Source organism: Ceratotherium simum, chromosome 34, assembly GCF_057802395.1.
Source record: "Ceratotherium simum simum isolate JZ-2026a chromosome 34, ASM5780239v1, whole genome shotgun sequence".
NCBI lineage: Eukaryota > Metazoa > Chordata > Mammalia > Perissodactyla > Rhinocerotidae > Ceratotherium > Ceratotherium simum.
Window position 1 is genome coordinate 29021385 of NC_141933.1, and position 23404 is coordinate 29044788.

General features: G+C 36.3%; 1 long non-coding RNA gene across 2 annotated transcripts in view; it reads left to right on the plus strand.

Moving 5' to 3' along the window:
• The window catches only part of LOC147912665 (uncharacterized), a 99199-nt gene that overhangs the window by 47781 nt on the left and 28014 nt on the right, over nucleotides 1-23404 (plus strand). Inside the window, exons 4-5 of one of the 2 annotated variants that reach the window (XR_015549759.1) lie at nucleotides 3023-3054; nucleotides 3161-3305. The exons of the other annotated variant lie outside the window; for it this stretch is intronic. This is a non-coding gene — a long non-coding RNA (uncharacterized LOC147912665). Of the gene's footprint in view, nucleotides 1-3022; nucleotides 3055-3160; nucleotides 3306-23404 lie in introns of those variants that run through there. 2 annotated transcript variants of the gene reach the window in all.

Genomic DNA, 23404 nt, shown 5'->3' on the forward strand with positions numbered 1-23404 from the left:
CTACAGATTCAATGCAATCCCAATCAGAATCCAAATGACATTCTTCACAGAAATAGAAAAAAGAATACTAAAATTTATATGGGGCAACAAAAGACCCCGAATAGCTAAAGAAATCTTAAAAAAAAAGAACAAAGCAGGAGGCATCACAATCCCTGACTTCAAAACATACTACAAAGCAATAGTAATCAAAACAGCATGGTACTGGTACAAAAACAGACACACAGATCAATGGAACAGAATTGAAAGCCCAGAAATAAAACCACACATATACGGACAGCTAATTTTTGACAAAGGTGCTAAGAACATGCAATGGAGAAAGGAAAGTCTCTTCAATAAATGGTGCTGGGAAAACTGGACAGCCACATGCAAAAGAATGAAAGTGGACCATGTGCTATCGCCATTCACAAAAATTAACTCAAAATGGATCAAAGACCTGAAGGTGAGACCTGAAACTATAAAACTCATAGAAGAAAATATAGGTAACACACTATTTGACATTGGTCATAAAGGAATCTTTTCGGATGACATGCCTACCCAGACTAGGGAAACTAAAGAAAAAATAAACAAGTGGGACTTTATCAGATTAAAGAGCTTTTATAAGACAAATGAAACCAGAATCAAGATGAACAGACAACCAACCAGCTGGGAGAGAATATTTGCAAAACATACATCTGACCAGGGGTTGATCTCCATAATATATAAAGAACTCACACAACTGAACAACAAAAAAACGAACAACCCGATCAAAAAATGGGCAGAGGAAATGAACAGACACTTCTCCAAGGAAGATATACAGATGGCCAATAGGCACATGAAAAGATGCTCAACATCACTAATCATCAGGGAAATGCAAATCAAAACAATACTAAGATACCACCTCACGCCCGTTAGAATGGCTATAATCACCAAGACAAAAGCAACAAATGTTGGAGAGGATGTGGAGAAACAGGAACCCTCATACACAGCTGGTGGGAATGCAAATTGGTGCAGCCTCTATGGAAAACGGTATGGAGATTCCTCAAAGAATTAAAAATAGAGATGCCCTATGATCCAGCCATCCCACTACTGGGAATCTATCCAACGCACCTGAAATCAACAATCCAAAGAGGCTTATGCACCCCTATGTTCATTGCAGCATTATTCACCATAGCCAAGAAGTGGAAGCAACCTAAGTGTCCCTCGACTGATGATTGGATTAAGAAAATGTGGTATATATATACAATGGAATACTACTCAGCCATTAAAAAAAAAGACAAAATCGTCCCATTTGCAACAACATGGATGGGCCTGGAGCGTATTATGTTAAGTGAAATAAGCCAGAAAGAGAAAGACAAACACTGTATGATCTCACTCATATGTGGAATATAAACCAACACATGGACAGAGAAACCTGGACTGTGGTTATCAGGGGCAGTGGGGGTGGCGGGAGGGGGGTGGGGGGTGGGCACAAGGGGTGAAGGGAGTCATATATATGGTGATGGACAAACAAAAATGTACAACCCAAAATTTCACAATGTTACAAACCCATTAAAACATCAATAAAAAAAAATGTATATTACCTTGAATTGCGGTAAAATTAAATTTTCATTAAAAATGGAATTGTTAAATGTGCTGTTAAGTTAGTGCACCTGTATGAAGTGTATATTTTCCAAAACATCCAGAGTATAAAAACCACAAGATAGAGGATCTTGTTGTTTCTGCAACAGCAAGCTGCATGATTTCATGAACAAAACTGAAATTAAAATTTAGTCCCTAGAACAGTGACCTTCCCTTAGTACGCATGCAAAATATATTTAAAAATTTATTGAAATGTATTATTCTTTAATATCATAAACTTAAAAATATCTAGAAAGCAGCATTTTCGTTGAATTTTTGAAATCACGAATATAGTAAAATAGAATGTCTTAGGAAATGAATGTGAAGGAAGAAGAATTGTTCTACCAATCAAATGCAAAAACTGACCTAGTATTAACAGACACATTTTCTATAAAATATATTAAAAAATACACAAAACCTTTTTGAGCTTACACATTTCCCTTTTTACTTAGAACATTAAAGCTTTCTTATATACCTTCATTCTGTCTTAACTTCCAGCCACACTGCCAATTTGGTTCCTAACCCTAGCTATCGTTCCTTCATACATTATGCTGCTGTCATGAGATATTTTATTAAATGACACAAAGGTTTGGTCTTCTGTGAAATTATGCTAATTAGCAGAGACTGTCCATCAGGGCTCCACAGGCAGGTAGAAACCTTCCACATGCAAATGATCCTCACCTCATTGAATATGCTTTTTAATTAATGTTCCATTAACTGGCTGACAATGACTCGTAAGCTAAGTGAATAGATCTGAATGTAATTAAACATTTACTAAGTGGCCTGGATCCTTATTACAATTATGGCTTCTCTCCCCTTCACATAGGTTGGGGTAGGAATGGGAGAGGGAAAAAGAACAAAGCCACAGTTAACCTCCATCCTCCACCTCTCATTTCCCTCAAACGGCGCTTACTTTAATTAACAGCGAGTTAAAATAGTGCGAAGTCAGCTTATTGATTTTTAAAGCACAAGACCCAAGACTGCTTGTTCATTATAATGGCACTTATTAAACTGTCTTAACTACTTTCACTTTTGGTAGCAGGGACTCAGCAGAAGGCTGAGTTAGGCACAGCACCAGTGAACCAAGGAGCAGCTCTTCATATCAGAGATGGAAAATCAGGTCGGGAAGTAAATCCGATGAGACTTGGCAAGTTAAGCTTCCGATTAAGATGCTTCCGATTTTTTCATTATGTTGTTTTAAAACAAAGTTTCACATTTTATGCTTTACTGATTCAGATTTATTCAGGAGTAATTATTACACCTGGTGGGAGAGAGAACAGGGGCCTGGAGTGGGAACACTGGTTGAATAAAAGAAATTTATTCAACTATATGGAACCAGATATATATTTTTTTTTCAGATACTAGTGTTTCTATTCTGGTACAAACTTTCATTTTCTGATTCTTCGTTTTTTTTTTCTTTTGGAAGAGGACTGCTGAAAATGGCAAATATATTTACATGTAAGTAGGAGTGCCACATTATTTTGTCTCATACCTTGAGAATACGATTGCAGTAGTAATGATGGAATTCAACATTGTACATTCTGAAATTCTTCTCTTTCTACAGTTACAAGCGTATTCTATTTCTTAAATGTTGCTGTGAAAACCGACCTACCATCTGATTAGATGAATTTGGCAATTTTCGCTAATGAAGATCTGAATATAAGGGGTCCAGAATGATATATCTTATTTTAAGTCCTCTTCAGAATCAATAAACAAAGTTTTAGTGTTATTCATTTTCACAAATTGTCATCAATTGCATTCTTGAGAATGACTCTTTATATTTACGATAGGTCTGATGTCTGAAAGAGCTTTAAATTATGAAAGAAGGGTTTACATAAACTTTGACTTTCTATTTAAAAGAAAAATATGCATGTGAAATGATAATTCAAGTGCTATTAGAAAAAAGCCTAACAAATCAGACAAAAGTCCCAGCCAAACATTTATCTGAATCACCCCCTGTTCTGTCTGATATCCATTTCTTCATGATAAGTCAACCAATGTTCCTTGGACTTAATTATGAGCCACTCTTGTTTCCTTTCCGTTTAAATGTTAAGAATGAGCTGAGTAAGAGAAAACTCAGGAATCATGTGAAATGGAGGAAGTATTGAAAGACTTGCCTACAGAAGGTTTGAAGCTCAGTTAGCAGGGTCAGAATTAGGAAACACATGTGACCAACTGAAAACTCAACCTAGCAGACTAGAGCAAAAAGTATCAGCTGGAGAAAATGGCTTCAATACCATTTATTTACTGACAAATCCCTACTTTGTCTCTAATCAGGTTTTTCTACCGTATCCAACCACCTGCTTGCTATGTCTACTTTGGTGTCTCACAAACATTTTATCTTAACATGTTCAGAACTACAGTCTGAATTGTAATCCACTAAAAAACCAAGTTTCTCTTCCAATTTCTCCCACTCCAATAATGATACTAAATCTATCCAGTTGCTCAAACCATAAGACAAGAAATATTTCTACAACTCCGAAATACCTCACCACCCACATTCAATAGTAAAATTTTATAAAATTTGATACAAAATATATTTATCTCAAATCGAGACACTAATCTCCACTGCCACCGCTGTGGCCGTCGTCATCTCTAGTCAGACCACTGCTCCAATTCCAGGCAACAGAAACCGAGTTAGAAATGCCAGTTAGGTAGGAATTACAACTGTATGTTGTGAGACACCCTCTTCTCCAAATACAAAAATAGATAAATGATTAATAAAATATCAAGATAATTGAAAAGCCATAGATGGGGACAAAAACATGATAAACATTTACATGTATCAAAAGGCAAAAGGAAACTCCGGGTGTGAGCAAGGCTTAAGCCGTGTACATCCTGGCCTCTGCACTCAGAATCAGGCAGAGGCCCTTGGAAGTTCAGGTCCATGGGGCAAGAGAAACTAAGTAATCCGTGTGAGAGAATCAGCCAGAGGCAAGCTCTGCATTTGAAACCAGGGGCCGTAGCAGTACTCTGTCTCACATGAAAGGAGAGCCACAGAGGCAGATGCAGACCGCTTCCCAGGGCTACACAAGACTTAGAGGAGCATGCTGGGATTTCTACGCTGGGATTTTCCACTAGAAACCTGATTAAAAATATGAATCCAGGGGCCGGCCCAGTGGTGCAAGTGGTTAAGTGCGTGCGCTCCGCTTTGGTGGCACGGGGTTCACAGGTTCGGATCCTGGGTGTGCACAGACGCACTGCTTGTCAAGCCGTGCTGTGGCCGCGTCCCATATAAAGTAGAGGAAGATGGGCACAGATGTTAGCTCAGGGCCAATCTTCCTCAAGAAAAAAAAACAGGGGAGGATTGGCATCGGATGTTAGCTCAGGGCTAGTACTCCTCACACACACACACAAAAAGAATCCAAAATAAAGCTAGAAATTGAGAAAACAGAACAAGTAGGACACATAAAAATCACAAAATATGTCAGATATAAGCATAAGTCAGAAATTACATGAAATTAAAGTAGACGTAATGCTGTAGTTAAAAGATAAAGACTGTATTTTTAAAAGAAATAAGTGAACTATCTTCAGTCAATATGAGTTATATCTAGGAATAGAATTGAATTTCCCAAACATGAACCTGATAAGGATATTTACAAACAACTACAGCAGACATCACATTTAATGGTCAAATGCTACCTTCCTCCAAGACCAGTAACAGTTAGACAAGGGTGTTTGCTGTCAACACTTTAATTTTAGCACTAGCAGCGATACAAGAAAGAACAAAAACAACAAAGTAAAAGGCATAAGGATTAGAAAGGAAGATCTAAAATTTCTACCAGTTATAGATGACATGAATGTGCACATGGAAAATTAAAAAATAAAAACAAAAGCAAAATATCTAGAGAAAACCTATTGGAATTGACAAATTTAGCAAGCTTACTGAACATAAGGTCAATATACAAATACCCATTTTATTTCCATATACTAGCTACAAATGATTAGAGAAGTTAAACTGATCTATGCTGTAATTAAAATAGCACAAATAATATCAAATTCCTAGGAAAAATCTAATTAAAAGTAAGCAAGGCATCATCACAAAACAACAAAAAAATACTAAAAGCAATTTTAAAACATCAAAATAAATGGAGCAATGTACAATATCCATGAATTAAAAAACTAAATGTGTTAAGGATGACAATTTCCTAAAATTGATTAATAGAATCAAAGCAATTTCAATCAAAATATGGCCACACTTTGTGTGGACATTGCCAAGCTTATTCTAAAACATATGGAAATGCAAAGACCTGTGAATAGTCAAGATAATGTTGAAGTAGAAGTACGAACTTGGAGAACACGCATTACCAGATATCGATACATATTATAAGTTAAAATAATTAAAGTAGAATGATATTGATGCAAAGATAGACAGACCAATGAAATGGAGAGAAACAAACCTATTTATCAATAAGTAAAAGTAAGGGAAAAGGTTATATACATGTTTTGGAATACTCTTGATCTGTGGAAATATATGAACTACATACAATATATTGATCAAAAGAAGCAATACATAAAAAAGAATATATAAAGTATGACACCATTTATATAATGTACAAAACAAGTAAAATTTTAAAAGTTATGTAGTGTACATAAAGAAATTATAAAAATATATATTTTTAAAGCAGGCATATAATTACCACAATAGCCAATGGTTACCTCTCGAAAGGACGGAGAGGGTTGTGATTAAACAGAGGCATATAGTCTTGAAAAGGACACAACATTATTGAACATAAAGGGAATGTTAAAATTATTTGCTTTAAAATTAATTTTTGTATTAATAATAAAAAGGCAATCCACAGAGTGGGACAAGGTATTAAAACACATATAACTGAAAATAAACATATGTAAAGAACATAAAGTAATCCTACGAAATCAACTTCAAAAAGACAGACAACCCAATTTAAAAAAGTTAAAAGACTTGAACAGGAATTTGATAAAATAGGATTTCCAAGTGGCTTTAAAACATAGGAAAAGATGCTCAACCTCATTATTCATTAGTGAAAGGAAATTAAATCCAAAATGAGATTAATATACACACTGAACAATTTGACTAAAATTATAAACTCTGAAAGTGCTGATGAGAATGTAGGTCAACTGGAATTCCCATACATTCCTGATGGGAGTGTAAGTTGAAACAACTGCTTTGTAAAACAGTCATTTTCTACTATTGTTGAACATAAACTAACCTTATGATCAAGTAATTCCGCTGCTAGGTGTATACACTTCAGAAATGAGCCCACATTTACACTGAGTCATGTAGAATAATATTCGTGATACTATTAACCATAATAGCCTCAAACTAGATACAATATAAATGTCCTTTAAACATTAATAGAAAAGTAAATTGTGGATATGGTCCCAGAACAGAATATGATACAGCAAGAACACTGAATGAACTATAGCTACCTGCAACATCAAAGATGGATTTATAAAAATAATATTGAGCAAGAGAAGATATGAAACAATACATATCAATATTCAGTAATATAAAAATTTAAAAGGCAAAATCTAATTATGGTATTTAGAAATAAATGCTTGGGTAGCAACAAATACAAATGGAGCAAGAAAGTGATAAAATCAAAACAGTACTTAGCTTTGGAGAGGATTAAAGAGATCCTGACCATACAGGGCCCTGGAGGGCTTTTAAGACACCATCTCAGTGTTACTATTTCTTAACCTTGATGGTATTTGTGCAGGTATTCTTATAATGGTAAATCATTCAGTTCTTTATTTTATCCACTTCTATAAATATATACTATATTTCAAGTTTAAAAACATAAAGGTTCAGTGCCCCTTCTGGAAAGATCTAACTGGACAAGACCAAGTCCCATGTTCATACTCTAGTGGCCAAAATGAGGGGTGGGAATTTTCTAGCCCTTCCTGACAATTCTTCATAATTACAAAGGGTCTTGAGATGCTAGGCCATCTGTAATGAAATGGATTACAAACATCATTTTTAAAAATGTAATAGACAAAAAGTAGGATGCAACATATGTAATAAAGGTAAGTTTGTTCATGAAGCATTTTATTTTCATATGTATATGTGTGTATATATATATATATACATATGCTTTGTAACAAGGGAATATATATTTCTCAACATAGTATGGGGAAAATTTTTGATAAACACTTATACTGGGTGAGGAGAATACTACCAATTGAGCTCATATTCCTTTTGGGTAGTGCCTTTTAATTCATTTTCTTGAGACAGAAAAAATATAAACCATTCATTTTCCTGGCAATAAGTTCGGTAAAAGATATATGTTATTTTACTTTAGAATTCTTCTTTTTACAAACATTGTGGTAAGATGTGAGAAGGGAGAAAAATAAATACTATTGGGGGGAAGCATGAAACTTGGAGGATGTATGCTTATTAATTATTCTTTCTATCATTGTGTAGGCATGAAAAATTTCAAAAGCCATATGAATGGGAGTTGAAATTTTGTAACATGTAAAGATGGGCAAGAATCTCAAGGATGATGTAAATATAGCATATAACAGTATTTCTAGCAACTAATTTAAAATCAGCAAAAGCTTGCAAGCTTGAAAATAATGAGTTCAAATGTTATCAGAAATTGTCACTTCTGACATGAATTCTGGGCTAAAGGTTCTGTGAATTTTGAAACATTCTACATGAAATTCAATTCTGGAGTTGGGTTGTGGAAAAAAAAAAAAAGAATCAAAGGCAACTCATTTCACTGGTAATGATAATTTTTGGTGTTACACAATGGCTCATGAAATTACAGAGCATGTAAAATCTAGTTAGTGCATTTTTTTATAGCTGGAAATCATGACGGCAACTGGAAGGATGTATGAGTTGAGGCTGGAAACTTGACCTTACCTGTTACCTACTCAAGTAAAAGAGTGGCTCATTTAAATAGTAAATTCTTTTCCTTAGAAGTTAAGCTACCTTAACTTTAAAACAAAGAGGAACTCTCCAGTTCTCATGTTTCTCGGGAGATTTATCTTATCTCCTATGCCAGGTCCATATGAGAATGTTGCCAATAATGACACAATCATGTTCTAGAGACCATCAGGAAGCAGGAGGGAGTGGATCCTTCCCAGAATTTCCATTAGAGCAGTCATTCATTCACTAGTGAATACCCGAAGTTATTGTGTTTAATGGCATGGATTAAGGACCAAGGCTGTTACGATTTGTTAGCTCTGTGAAGTTGCACAAAACACCACCCAAACTCACTGAGCCCAAGCCTAACAAATTTGATACATACCAATGAAAGACAATGCACATGACAATGTCTGGTTAAACACTACAAAACTCCTAAAAGGATCATATTTTGTTTAATTTGTTTCTTTTTTCCTTCCTTTTTTTTTTAAAGGAAAGGAAAGCAATGTGTCCAAATATTTAACTCAATTGTCTACAATTACCAAACACTTTCATATACATTTTATCTTTAGATTTATTTTCATAAATAATGCTGCTAGGAAGTAAGACAAACATTTTTATACACATTACATGTAAGAAGAAACCGGAATTTTTAAGATGTAAAATGATTTCAAAAAAAAAAGAAAAACCTCAGGCATCTAAAACAGAAAGTAGACTAAGAATATGTGTTTTACTTCTATCTCTGCTAAATTCTTATAAAACGAAAAGAAAGATAAAAGATAATAAATTAGTCAATCCACAGCAGTATTAAGAATGAGACAGGAGGCTTTAGCAGACCAAAGATTTCAAAATATTCCTAGAAGAGACCAAGCATATTGTGGAGGAATTATAGCCTACAACAAAGGGGAACTATTCATTGGATTCAGGAGCCGTTTATTCTGGTGACAGGTTTGCGGAGTAGGAATGGTGGTTCGGTAGAAATCAAGAGGAATAATTGGATTATTATTATTATTTATCATTATTATTTTACAGGACAGCTGCTTAAATTACCCTCCTACCTCTTCTGAAAATTTGAGCTGGCAGCACAGTGTTTATCCTCAGACCAAAACTTGAGAACTGCTCCCTAAAGAAATGGGAAAAAAGCTGTCTTGGAAGAACTAGAACTGCTGGTGTGGATCTTGTCACAGAATAACACTCTCCTTAATTATAGTGTAAGTGTCATTTAGAAGTCGTCTAATTTCCATATTCCCACTTAGATACCATCAGGAAAGTGTACCCATCACACTCAAAAGACCCATTGGACAAACAGGTCTGAACCTGCAGAACTCCTAACAACCACCTACATTATGCTATTGTTTTTAAGTACCAGACTGACTTTTGAAAATGAAACAAAAAAGGATAAGAATGAAAAAAATAACAATTGTGCATAAAAATTCTGATAATTTGGAGATTATAAAGAAACATAAAATTAGTATTTTAGGAAAGAGTTTAAAAGAGATTGGATATATTTTATGTAAATAAGTAGTTTATAGAAGTCTACTCCTGAGAACAAAGGAATAATGGGTGGGGATTTGACCTCTCACAATAAATAACTAGGAACCTGGATAAAATATATGAAATGACAATTTTCAGTCTTTTAGACACCAGGTAGGGCAGAATGTGATCTCTGCAAGAACAAAGCTAATGGAGACTTCAGATTGCCTGAACTTTCTGCCTAAAGATAATTTTTGACCCAGACATACGCAGGCTGTACCAAGTACAGTATGGTGGTCTCACTGAGTTGAGACAGTGCTCAAAGTTCAGGAGGGACAAGAAGGCTAGAGTTTGAAGAACAAGATAGCAGAGCAAATGGAGATACACAGAGAAAGAACTCCAGAAATCTGCACAGGAGTCACACTGGATCTTTATTTGAATACTTACCTGTGCATTCACAAGGAGAAACTCCACAAAGCAGGACCAAGAAGAACATCCAAGAGCTTTAATCTGAACAAATTCCACCCAGGTCTAGGAGATGTCGGGAAATCTAACCAAAAAGTGTGGTCAGCATTAAGACTGACATATATGTATATATTCTACATATATGTGTAGAACTAATGTATATAATTATATTATATGTAATTATAATTTATATTATATTATATATTATTATTATGTTATTATTATATACTAGTTCTAAACATATATGTAGAAATATGTTACACTATGCAGGCTGCTCCATATGTAAATATATAGGTGTGTGTATGCATGGTTCTTTAAGCAGTCCTATTATATACTTAGAAATTTCAGGTTTGAATTTACTTTTTAGGACTTGATCCGGTGATGCCGACTTAACTTAATGAAAAATGCAAAAAATGCAATAGATACTATCAGATATTCAGATACTTGCTGTTGCAGAGAAAAAAGTATTCCTATGGTTTGTGGTATATTCAATTTTTCTTCCAGTTGCTTTTAGACTATGTAACCAGAGTCTTGAATATAGATTTGGTAATCACTGAACTCAGATAAATTCCAGTGGGTCTTGTTTTATATCAATGCTTTTAAACTCTTTTTCTTCCTATTTCATAGTTGGGCATTTTTCCTTGAGCCATATTAGCACCATCAATGGCGTCCATGGGGATCTTAATATTATAGGCACATAAGAAAGAGAAATCAAGCAGAAGAATGGGAAGCAGTAACACATAAGCTGTTATTTAACTCTTCCATTGTTCAATTTAAAGAGAGCGATTTTTCAGTAAATAACATGTTGTCTTTTGCTTCCATTACTCTACATGTGAGAGTGACTGATGACTTAACAAGCTGGTTTGTGTTCAGCAGCCCACAGAGTGAAATGCGCTGTATGCTGCAGCGATTGGCCTAAGGGTGTAGCATTCATCTAACTTGATAATAGTCTGTGACCACAATAATAGTTGTCCCATAAGTTTTCTCCATGGCATTTCTTGACTAATTTCTCTCTAAACTGCTCTGTATCATCTTTGCCCCACGGACAGTCAGCCATTGTGTATTAGTTTCCTAAAGCTGCTGTAACAAAGAGCCACTAACTGGGAAAGCTTAAGACAACACAAATTTATTATCTCAGAGTTCTGGAGGCTTGAAGTCCAAAAACAAGGTGTCACAGGGCCATGTTTTCTTTGAAGCGTCTAGGGGAGAATCTGTTCCATGCTTTTCTCTTAGGTTCTGGTGTTGCTGGCAATCCTTGACATTCCTTGGTTTGTAAATACATCAGTCCAACCTCTGCCTCCATCATCACCTGATCAACTACTCCCTGTGTGTCTCTGTCTTTGTGTTTCTCCTCCTCTTCTTATAAGAGCACAAGTCATATTGGATTAAGGGCCCACCGTACTCCTGTATGACATCATATTAACTAATTACATCTCCAATGGCTTTGTTTCCAAACAAGCTCACATTCTGAGGTACTGGGAGTTAGAACTTTAACATATCTTTTTGAGATATACAATTCAGCCCATAACACATGCCCAGGAGTAACATATCCAAGAATTTCCTACCAAGATCCCTGAATTAGAATTCCTACTTGTCTATATTTTCCTTGAAGTCATCAAAATAACCTACATATTACATATCCAGTGAATAATAAAGGACATGCAAGTATATCCCACCAATGTTTCAGGGATTATCATTGACCCTTCTCCTTTGTTTGTTACCTGTTTTACATTTGATCTGATTCTCATCTTATTCTTGGCTCCATGTTGTTTTTATACAAACTAGTTAAATCTAGGTCACACCATTTTGTGGTTATAATGATATTAAGGGATATTATTGCCTAGACTTTATTTGCTTATTTCCCCCACCTCCTGCACCTCCACTTCAAAGTCTCTCCAGTTACATATAGGAAGTCTTCAAGAGGGCTCAAGCATGCTCAACATAATAAAGGCCATATATGAAAAGCCCACAACTAACATTATACTCAGTGGTAAAAAACTGAAGTCTTTTTCTCTAAGATCGGAAACAAGACAAGGATACTCTCACCATTTCAACATAGTACTAGAAGTCCTAGCTAGAGCAGTTAGGCAAGAAAAATAAATTAAAGGAATCCAAATAGGAAAGGAAGAAGTAAAATTGTATCCATTCACAATGACATGATCTTACATGTGGAAAACCCTAAAGGCTCCATGCAAAAACTGTCAGAACTAATAAATGAATTCGGTAAAGTTGCAGGATACAAAATAAACATACGAAAATCAGTTGCATTTCTATACACTAACAAGTAACAATTTGAAAAGGAAATTAGGAAAATAATCCCACCTACAATAGCATCCAAAAAAACCCCTTTATTAACGAGGAATAAACTCAACCAAGGAAATGAAAGATAAACGCTGAAAATTACAAAACATTGCTGAAAGAAATTAAAGAAAACAGAAATAAGTGAAAATATATCCAGTGTTCATTGATTGGAAGACATAATATTATTAAAATATCCATACTATTCAAAGCAATCTACAGATTCAGTGCAATCCCTATCAACATCCCAATGGCACTTTTTGCAGAAATAGAAAAAACAATTCTAAAATTCATATAGAAACACAAAGGACCCCAAATAGCCAAAACAATCTTGAGAAGGAAGAAGAAAGCTGGAAGCCTCACACACCCTGGCTATAAAACTACAGTCATCAAAACAGTAAGGGGCTGGCCAGGTGGTGCAGTGGTTAAGTTTGCAAGCTCTGTTTCAGTGACCCAGGGTTCATGAGTTCAGATCCCAGACATGGGTGTACACACTACTCATCAAGCCATGCTGTGGCAGTGTCCCACATACAAACAAATAGAGGAAGATTGGCACAAATGTTAGCTCAGGGCCAATCTTCCTCACCAAACCAAACCAAACAGTAAGGTACTGGCATAAAGACAGAATTTAGACCAATGGAATGGAATAGAGAGCCCTCAATAAACACAAACATAGAAGGTCAAATGATCCTCAGCAAGGGTGCCAAAAATACACAATGGGGAAAAGATAGTCTTTTCAACAAATTGTGTTAGGAAAACCAGATATCCACTTGCAAAAGAGTGAAGTTGGACTCTTATCTTACACCATACACAAAAATCAATTCAAAATATATTAAAGGCATGTAAGATCTGAAACTTTAAAACTCCTAGAAGAAAACACAGGGGAAAAGCTTCATAACATTGGTCTAATTTCTTGGATATGACACCAAAAGTACAGGTAACAAAAGCAAAAATAAACAAGTGGGACTACATCAAACTAACATGTTCCTGCAACAAAGGAAACAGTCAACAGAGTGAAAAGGCAACCTATGGAATGGGAGAAAATATGTGCAAACCATATACCTGATAAGGGTTAATATGGAAAATATATAAGGAACTCCTACAACTCAATAGCAGAAAAACAAATAGCCTGATTAAAAAAATGTCCTAAGGACTTCGATGGACATTTCTCCAAAGAAGATATACAAATGGCCAAAAGATGAAAAGATACGTGAAAAGATGCTCAAGATCACTGTTCATCAGGGAAATGCAAATGACTATGAGATATCACATCATACCTATTAGGATGGCCATTATCAATAAAACAAAAAATAACAAGTGTTGATGAGGATATGGAGAAATTGAAACCCTTTATACTGCTGGTGGGAATGTAAAACGGCGCAGCCACTGCAGAAAATAGTATGAAAGTTCCTCAAAAAATTAAAAATAGAAATACCAGATGATCCAGTAATTCCACTTCTTGGTATTTATCCAAAAGAATTCAAAACAGGATCTCGAAGAGACATTTGCACTCCCATGTTCATTGTAGTCGTTTTCACAATAGCCAAGAGGTGGAAACAATCTAAATGTTCATAGACAGATGAACAGATAAATAAAATGTAATAAATACCTACAAAGGAATATTATTCAGCCTTAAAAAAGGACATTTTGTCATATACTACAATGTGATGAAGCTTGCGGACATTATGCTAAGTGAAATAAGCCAGTCACAGAAAGACAAATACTGCATGATTCCACTTATATGAGGTACTTAAAGTAGTCAAACTCATAAAAGCAGAAAGTAGAATGGTGGTTGTCAGCGGCTGGGGGGAGGACGAAATGCAGAGTTGCTGTTCAGTGGGTATAGAGTTTCAGTTATGCAGAATGAAATAATTCCAGAGATGTACTGTACAACAGTATGCATATAGTTAAATATGTTGTAGTATATACTTAAACATTTATTAAGATAGTAGATATCAGATTATGTGTTTTTTACCATAATAAAAAGATATATATCCCACTTGGGTATTACAGTACCACACACAAATCTCCATCTAATATTAGCCAGCATGGACTGAAATACTAATTTTTCTCCTTCTGCTCTTTTCGCATTGCTATTTGCATCTGGTCTTTATTGCTCTGCAGTCTCAGCTATACCTCAAGAATTCTGGCTCAAGTCTATTACTAACAAAACCTCATGGCATAACTGCCTAAGTCAGTCACCTGGAACCCCACACTAGTCCTTGGCAAATTGACTTGAACTCTGGCCATGGTCACCATGAGAGGTCTATTCAGTCACCACTCTGATGTCCTTATATTTTAGTCTATCTATATTTACTGAATCACTAATTTAGACCAAACAATACACCAAGTGAGGTATAAGAAATCAGATATGGATCTTTTCTTAAAGTAATTTACCATTTAGTGAAACTTGAACATCCATTACCAGACTCAAGAAATAATTGCAGAATTAGAAGATAGTAAAGAAAGATGACAGAGGGTTGAGCAATGTTCACATCAGGAAACGTTGATTTCAGGTAACAAAATCTTGTCCAAACCACTTCGAAACAAAGTTTTATTACAGATATCATGAAATTCAAGTTGAAGCTGAGAAAATGGGCTTTAGGGAAAAGCAAGAGGTGAAGGGGTTCCAGAATCTTCAGCAGAAGTTTCCAGATCTGCACTTTATTACTCTGCCAAAAATGTGACTCAGCTGTATGTTTCTAGGCTTAATTCTTTATCCATTTTTCTTGGTGTTCTCATTCCAAAACCTGGGAGTGCAAGTGGATTGGCTCAGCTTGAGTTCTATGTTTACCCCGAGTCCAAATCATTTGTGACTTGAGTTGAGAGACGAGGCCCTTTATAGTTGTGGTTTCTCGGGCTGTAAGTGCAGGGCGACCCATGAAAAAGTGTTGTTCACAGATAAGAAAGGACACTTGCCCGGTACATACTACAAGCCGATTCTCTGTCACGGTTGTAAAGCTTCAGTGTGGACCGCTTGAACATTTACTTATTCACTCAGACATTAGCTTCAGCACTTCCTTCATGCATGTCACCGAGCTAGGTGCTTAGAGGGATAGATATATGAACAATTTATAATTTAGTGGAAAACACAGACATTTATAAAGCAGCTAAACATGGTAGTTTTAAAATAAAGTGCTCTTGGAATATATATATATTAAAAAAAAGGCAAGGGTTGGGGTAAAACTCTAGGGAAATAATAGTATTTGAACTGAACTCTGAAGGTAGATAAGGACTTCCTTACGCATAGAAGGAGACTGGCAGCGCATTCTGAGCAGAGAGAGTATGAGCAATGCTGCAAAAGCATAGATATGCATGGCAGGTTTAGCTAACTTCCAGTCGTGTTACCATTGCTTTTGGGCATGAGTCCTGACAGTCAATGGTATTGAATAAACAGCTTGGGGCCAAAGCCAAATAATCTAATTTCTATACCAGGGCAGTGTCAGTAGGAAGGAGAACGAAGGATGGACTGGAGAGAGATTCTGGAGGAAAGTCTGCAGAATAAAACTAATAATGAATTTCATGTGGGAAGTGAGGGAAAAAAATCAAATCTAAGTTTGAATGTCTGAAGGAATCATAGAACTGGAAGGAACTTCAGAGACTTAGATGAGCTTCTTCATTTTGTAGATAAATAATTTGACATCTCACAAGAACGAGGGCTTACCACTTTACCCGCAAATAGTTAACAGTAGGTCTGGTTTATAACCAGCTATCTAAATTCCCTAATTCCAAACTTCATAAAAATCAAGCCCAAATGTGTGAACTACAATGTAAGGTAACTTATCATTCTACCCTAAGCTCTCTTTGCCATCATTCTCCTGCGTTCTCCTTCACGTGCTCTGTGATCTGCTCAAACTAAGCCACTTGCATAACTCTGTATGTGTGCAATGATTTTCTGCTTCTGTGCCTTTGTTTATATTACTTGCATCAGTTCTGTGCCTTTCCCATTACTGCTTGTCTGTGGTGTTGTCTGTTCTTCAAAGTCCAGCCCCAGTGCTGCCTTCTCTAAGAATCCACCTAAATTTTCCCCACCAACCCATCTCAGTCAGAAGTAATCTCTCTCTCTCGAATTCCCACAAGACTCTAACTCCCTTGATATGTATTCTATTACATATTAAAGTTATAGAAGTATATTATATCATGCAATAAACTAAAAGGCTCTCAAGTGCAGCAAATATAGTATATTCATGTTCAGCATTTCACTTACCATCAGCCCCCAAATTGTCAAATAGGTAGGTGCTAAATAAATATCTCTTGAACACACAAATAAATACTTCAGCTTAAAGTGGGGGAAAAAAAAGAACCGTCTTTGCTTTTTTCCATGTGAATACTTGTTTAGTTCGGGCATAATTAACATTTAAATAACTCAATTTTCTCTACTCTGCTATTTTAATCAGAGTGGTAGTTTTCATATCCAGCATAAACTCCTCTTTTGGGATGCAATTCCTCATTTCAAAAGACATTGAAAAGGTAGATTTATCGTAAAAGGTTTACTACATCAGTCCTCATCCTTTTCAGATTTTTATCGCTAAGCAATTTTTTTCTTGACATGCCTACAGAAGAAGTCATAATATATCTCCCAGGCAACGAGCCATTTACATAACTGAGATTATTAAAATAAACCTAGGGTTTATCCTATGTATAAAAAAGTAGGTTTAAATTACCCTGCAGATCGATATAATCTCATTGGATAGTAGATAACTCTTTATTCTTACAATGATTTTACCTACCTGCTTATTCTGGCTTGAAATTCTTGGGGCTGAGGATCCATTTATTTGACAACTGGAAATGAGGCTAAAAATGCTTCAGCTACTCATCTCTCTGACATTATCAAAATGAACCCAGAATTTATCCTAAGTTTAAAAAATAGGTTTAGACTATCATTCAATCAATACAATATCATATCTAATAGATGGGTTTCTATTCCTGCAGCGATGCTGCCTACCTGCTCCCTTGCTTGAAATCTCTCAGAGTGACGATAGGGGTGGAGACTTTTATTATACTCAGAAATGAGGCCAATAATGCTTCATGGACTCAAATTCACAGTATGGTGTAAGAGATTTGTTCTAGATACTTTCTTTCAGCAGTCTCTGAGAGAATAAGGGGCCTTGAGTGAGTTAGAAGAAGAAAAATAGTTGTTCTGAATGGGGATAAGGAAGATACCTCTAGTAATTATGCATACTCTCTTCAACAACCTAAATAGCTTCTTCATTATCAGTGTTTTGAGATTAATCTAGGGATTTGAATTATTCAGGTAACTGTTCCTCAGATATAAAGGCTGGGTCTGGATGGACATAGTTAAAATTAAACATTCAAGACTGAATTCATGATTTTTCCCTTAAAATTGGTTCTTCTTCTATTCCTTTTTCTCAGCGAATAGCACCATCATTAATCCAGTTGCACAAGCCAGAAATCTAGGTGACATCCTTAACATTGAACTCTTCCTTGCCACCTCCATTCAACTGACCACCAAATGACCTTATGAAAACCTCTTGAAAACATATACCATCTTCTCTTCACTATGAACGCCACCACCACCCTAGTCCAAGCTACCATCAAGCATCAATAACTTCCTATCCCAAGGTGCAGCCACTCTGGAATCCCTCCAGTCCAATCCATTTTTCATACAGCATTCATTCATTCATTCAACAAGTATGTGTTGAGCACCTACTCAGGGCCAGGCACTATTGAGACACTGGGAAAATATCAGTGAATAAAACAAAATACCTGCACTGAGGAAGCTAAATGTTCTAGTGGCAGGAGACAGGCAATAAACAAAGAGTTATATGAGTTATATAAACAAAGAGTTATATAGACCAAGGATAGGAGTGGTAAGTGTTGTGAAAAAAAATAAATCAGAGGAAGGAAACAGAACATATGGAGAAAAGCTCTTTTAATACCATAGTCAAGAAAAGCTTCTCTAATAAAGCAATATTTGAGGATATGTACATATTCAATCTACAGATCATATCATGAAATTGGAGAAGATACCCTTGAGAACAATGGTATAAAAACAAAAATACAAATCTGAGGTCTGAGCCTTAGAGCACTACAATATTTGGAGGTCAGGATGATGAGAAGAAACTAGCAGAGAGAACTAAGGAGGATGGTTAATGAGGTAGGAGGAAATTAAGAGAAATTGGAATGTGATCAAAACACCTTTACGCCCAATAGTGCCCATTGGCTTTTAGTTTTACATTCTCTCTTCTATATACTTTTGAACCACCAGGGTTCAATACCCACAAACTACATACCAGACTCCCTCGCCATCTGAGTATTTGTTAGATTCTTTTAATGAGAGGCACTGACAGGAGAATAAAAGGTGATCTAAAAGGAGGAGCCATTTTATTCAGATTCTGGGGACAATTGAAACAGCAGCTGTAGTGCACAACGGCACATGATAACAGGCTCCAGCTGTGTCAATGGAAGTTTCACGAAGTTCAGTAGTAGGACTGACTTTTGTATTCCTGCTCAGTAGCAACAGTATATTTTCAAGTTGCATCATTGGTGGCAATTTTTCTAGAAGTGCTCTCATGGTTTCCTACCTAGGGCGGTTGCAGCTTCTTGATCTTTGGGTAACAATATTCTTCTCCCATTTGTTACTCTAGCCCTTCCAACACATTTCGTGCATTTACTCCCTTTCTGCTTGAAATATATAGAGTGGTTTACTCTCTCCTGACAGCGCCATCACTGACTTAGCACTTGGTATCATGAGAGGTCCCTTAAAGATAGAAATCTGTGATTGAATATGAAACTTGACAGTACTAAAACACAGTGGTTACCTCAGTACCAATGTAAATGGAATGCTAGTAGTCCATGAGTAATGGTTTATGGTATGATTGGAAGGTTATGCAATTGAAAAGGACAAGTTTGGAAAATTGGAGGTTTAGGAAATAGGTATACAGATGAACCTGTTAGAATGGGCACCATGCGAGGGTATTCACATTCAACATGAATATTCTTCTGAGGACACACTGTAGAGAAGGATTTTAATAATCAGGGGAAAAGATGTCAAATAAATTTTGTGGATATCTTTTCTCAGTCACCTGGGGTTTTTTCAGTGAGCTGGTGTACAAATTGTCCAAAGCAGCAGGTATAGAGGTTATGCATAAATTTGACCTCACCAAGGATAAGCTGGCTAACAATATGGCAGTGATAATATTGATTACCCTATCTAAAATTCTTTAATAGTTTTCCCTTGCTCTTAGGATAAAGATAAAAGTAATTAATGTTGATTAAAAAGTTCTGCATAATGTAGCCCTGTATCAGTCAGGATAATCTAGGTAATAGATAACAGGTAATCTAGATAATCTGCAGTAACAAACATCCCACAAAACTCCTCTCATGTTTAAACTAAAAAATGATTTATTTCTCCCTTATGCTACATGTCCATTTTGGGCTGGCTGAGGCTCCACATAATCCTTTTTGAAGAACCCAAGCTGACAGATCAGCAACCATCTGAAGCTGTGCTGGTTGCTTCAAAGGAAGAGTATGGTGAATCACTCCCATTTCATTAAGCAATGTACATCACATGGTCAGACCTAACTTCATGAGGTGAAGAAATATAATCACACCATGTGACTAGGAGAACTGGAAATATCTGATGGATAGCACTAACAATTACTACAGTGCACTAATCAAATGTTCAGCTCATTGTCTTTCCTACATCTGTATCAACCTTCTTCCCAGAGAAGACAACTCAAGAGTCCCGTACAATCACTGCATCCAGGCTCAAACTCCAATATCTTTGACACTTGTCCAGTAGTCTCTCATTGTGTTTGGACATGGGTCCTTTTGGTCCAAAGACCTATGAATTGAAAAGATAAGTTATTATACCCACACACACCCAAAATGCAATAGCAAGACTAGGACAGGATAATCACAGTAAACAATCCTATTCAGAAAGGAGAAGAATGTGAGCTGTACAGAAATCAGTAGTTTACAGCATTTCTGAAATCTGCTAGTCAGATATTGCAAGGACCTTTACTGTGGTCATAGAAATGGTTCTTGATTAAGCACAAATGTTGTTAATTGGGAGAAGCTACCCAGAATGAAATTCTTTGTTGTCTTTGGCCCTGCCTCTGGGAACTCGATTTTCTATTAAGTTTCACATCTAAAGGAATTAGAGTATACACTCACCTTGACCCCTGAATTGTTTTCCCAGACTGGTTCCTTTCCATAAAAGTTAGGGCCAACAGACACAGGCTTTTTCCTTTTGTTTTACTGTTGTTACTGTTGCTGTTGTTGTTCACTCAAGATTTCTTTGGTAGTCCAACTCGCTTAAAACTTTCTCTCTTTGATTCCAGTAAATTCCATAGTTCTTTTCTCCATAAACCTCTTAGATTTTCTAGATGTTTTTTTTCAATCCTCTCTCTCTGTCTCTTCTCTCCCCCCTCCCCTTCCCTGTCTCCCTCTTCCTCCTGCTCTCTCACTCCCTCTTTCTTTCACACACACTCTTTTATTTTCATTGCAATTGTTTTCCAAGTATCAGGCTTTAGCTGGAAGAACGCCACCTTTGGTTCCTTTTCTCTGAGCCACTTTTATTCAATTGGAAGTATTTGCTAGGGGTCACACTCTCAGTTGAACTTCTACTCAGAGGAATTTTAATCCATCTGAAGTTTTAACCATGGGTCTAATGGCTTGATTTGATCCTTGCCACAAGGCTGACTTTTAAATCTCATTTTTTTCCAAAGCATTTCTCAATCATATCTTGTACTATTTTGATTTATGAAGTAGTTATCACACTTCATTTCAGGAAAGCAGGAAAATACAAAATTACACAAGTTAAGTTGGAGAACTGGGATATATTTGAGCATTAATGACTGCCACGATCCTCTACCTAGTTTTTCAACCTCATTTCTTCCCACCATGCCTGTACTCTGCTGCCATTTTCCATGCTGGCCTCTTGATTCCTCATAGTGTCATCCTCTCTCCTCATACAGGGCCCTCTCCCCGCCTAAAACAATCTCTTTCCCCTTCTTCACCAAGTTAACCCTGTCTCATATTTAAGAGCTCAGCTCATGTGTTACTTAGACAAGCAAAGCTTCCTTTATTTACATGATTCAAATGTCTCCATCATAGAGTCCTGGGTACTCTACCTAGATTGCCATCATCACATGAGCAAGGGTCTTAGTTTTTCATTATTGTATCCTCAACACTGCCCTGTGCCTGAGACTTAACAGGTGCTAAATAGCTACTCCTTAAATAAGTGAAGGGATGCAACAGAAAACGACCAGCTCTTCTCCGCTGCCTCTTCTATTCAGTTAGGAGTAGTCAAGCCCTGTCAATATGAGGTGTTATTTCTCTCCCATTTGTCTTCTCCTCTCCATTACCACTGTTATCAGCCGGGTTCTTATAGCCCACATCAATGCAATGTCCCCAATATTCTCTGCCACATATAACTCATTGTGCACCTAGAGCCATGGTAACATCACAGCTTCTGCTCAGAAACCTCCAAGGGTGATTAAATATTAGCTAAAGATAATGTTTTATTTCCTAAAATTACCCCCTGTTGTATATTTTAATTTCCCTATATAAACACCCAAAATTCTGATATCAGGAACACCCAGCAGCTACCCTTCACTAGAGCAGATGATCTTAAGCCTATGAAATTAGAATCCCAAACAAAATTGTCTGCAGAACCCATCAGGCCTTACCTGACATTCATAAAACATTTACATTTTCAGTTCCCTGCTCAGAATGCAATTGTCTTTCTCATGCAACAGGAATGAAGGACTGCTCAATATTTCCCTGTGGTGGATTAGCCTAAACCAATCCAGATCAAACTTTTTCTTCATGAGGCTTACATTACTTCTTAATCACTTGATTCCACTGAGATGCTGCTGATTTTTCTCTCCCAAATAAATAGCTCTCTTTAGTTAGCCTCTGCGGTATGTGTGGCGGGCTTGAATGCCAAATACAAAACAGACTGAAAGAGGCAGAGACTGAGAGCAAACAGATCACCTCCCCAGAATTCCCTAATGCAGTGCAATGATTTCACTGCTTTTTTAGTTATGCTAGCAGAGTGCATTTCTAATGCCTCTTCTCTTTATTCATGAGTGTTTAAACATTTTAATGAATATGTTATTTACTGTAATAAAGTCAGAGTCTGCTATTAAATTAATAGAGCAGTGTAACCAAGGATCCCATAACAGCAATTTATCCCTGTTCAGTATTGCTGAGTTCTAAACACAAGATTCCTGGCCATTTGAATCCTCTATTAGTCTATAGATGTTACATAAATACTCTTTAGCTGCAAATAATTATCAAATTCAAGTTTGTATGTGTGTGCTTGCCTGTTTGTGTATATTACACTTCAGCATGGTAGTTAAAATCAGTGAGTTCTGAAGACTAACAGCCTAGCTTCAAATCCTGGCTCTACTAGCTAGGTATCTTTAGGCAAGTTGCATTCTCTCTAAGCCACTGTTTTCTCATCTGTAAAATGGGGATAATAATAGTGACTCCCTCGTTGGGTTATTCAGACAAGATAAATGAGATATTACACACAAAGCATGATGCCTGACACATGTTAAGACTATAAATATTAGTAACAATGTTATCAAATGTAAGAGCTGATCATGGTCACCACTGGCCCATTTAGAGCTTTTTGAAAATTAGAAAAAAGTATTCCTTGCAGGGGAAGCAATCCTGTGCCAAAGCGTACAACTCTACAAATGGAGCATGAAGTGGATGTCAGCACACAGTCGCCCTCATAGCTGAGCACGC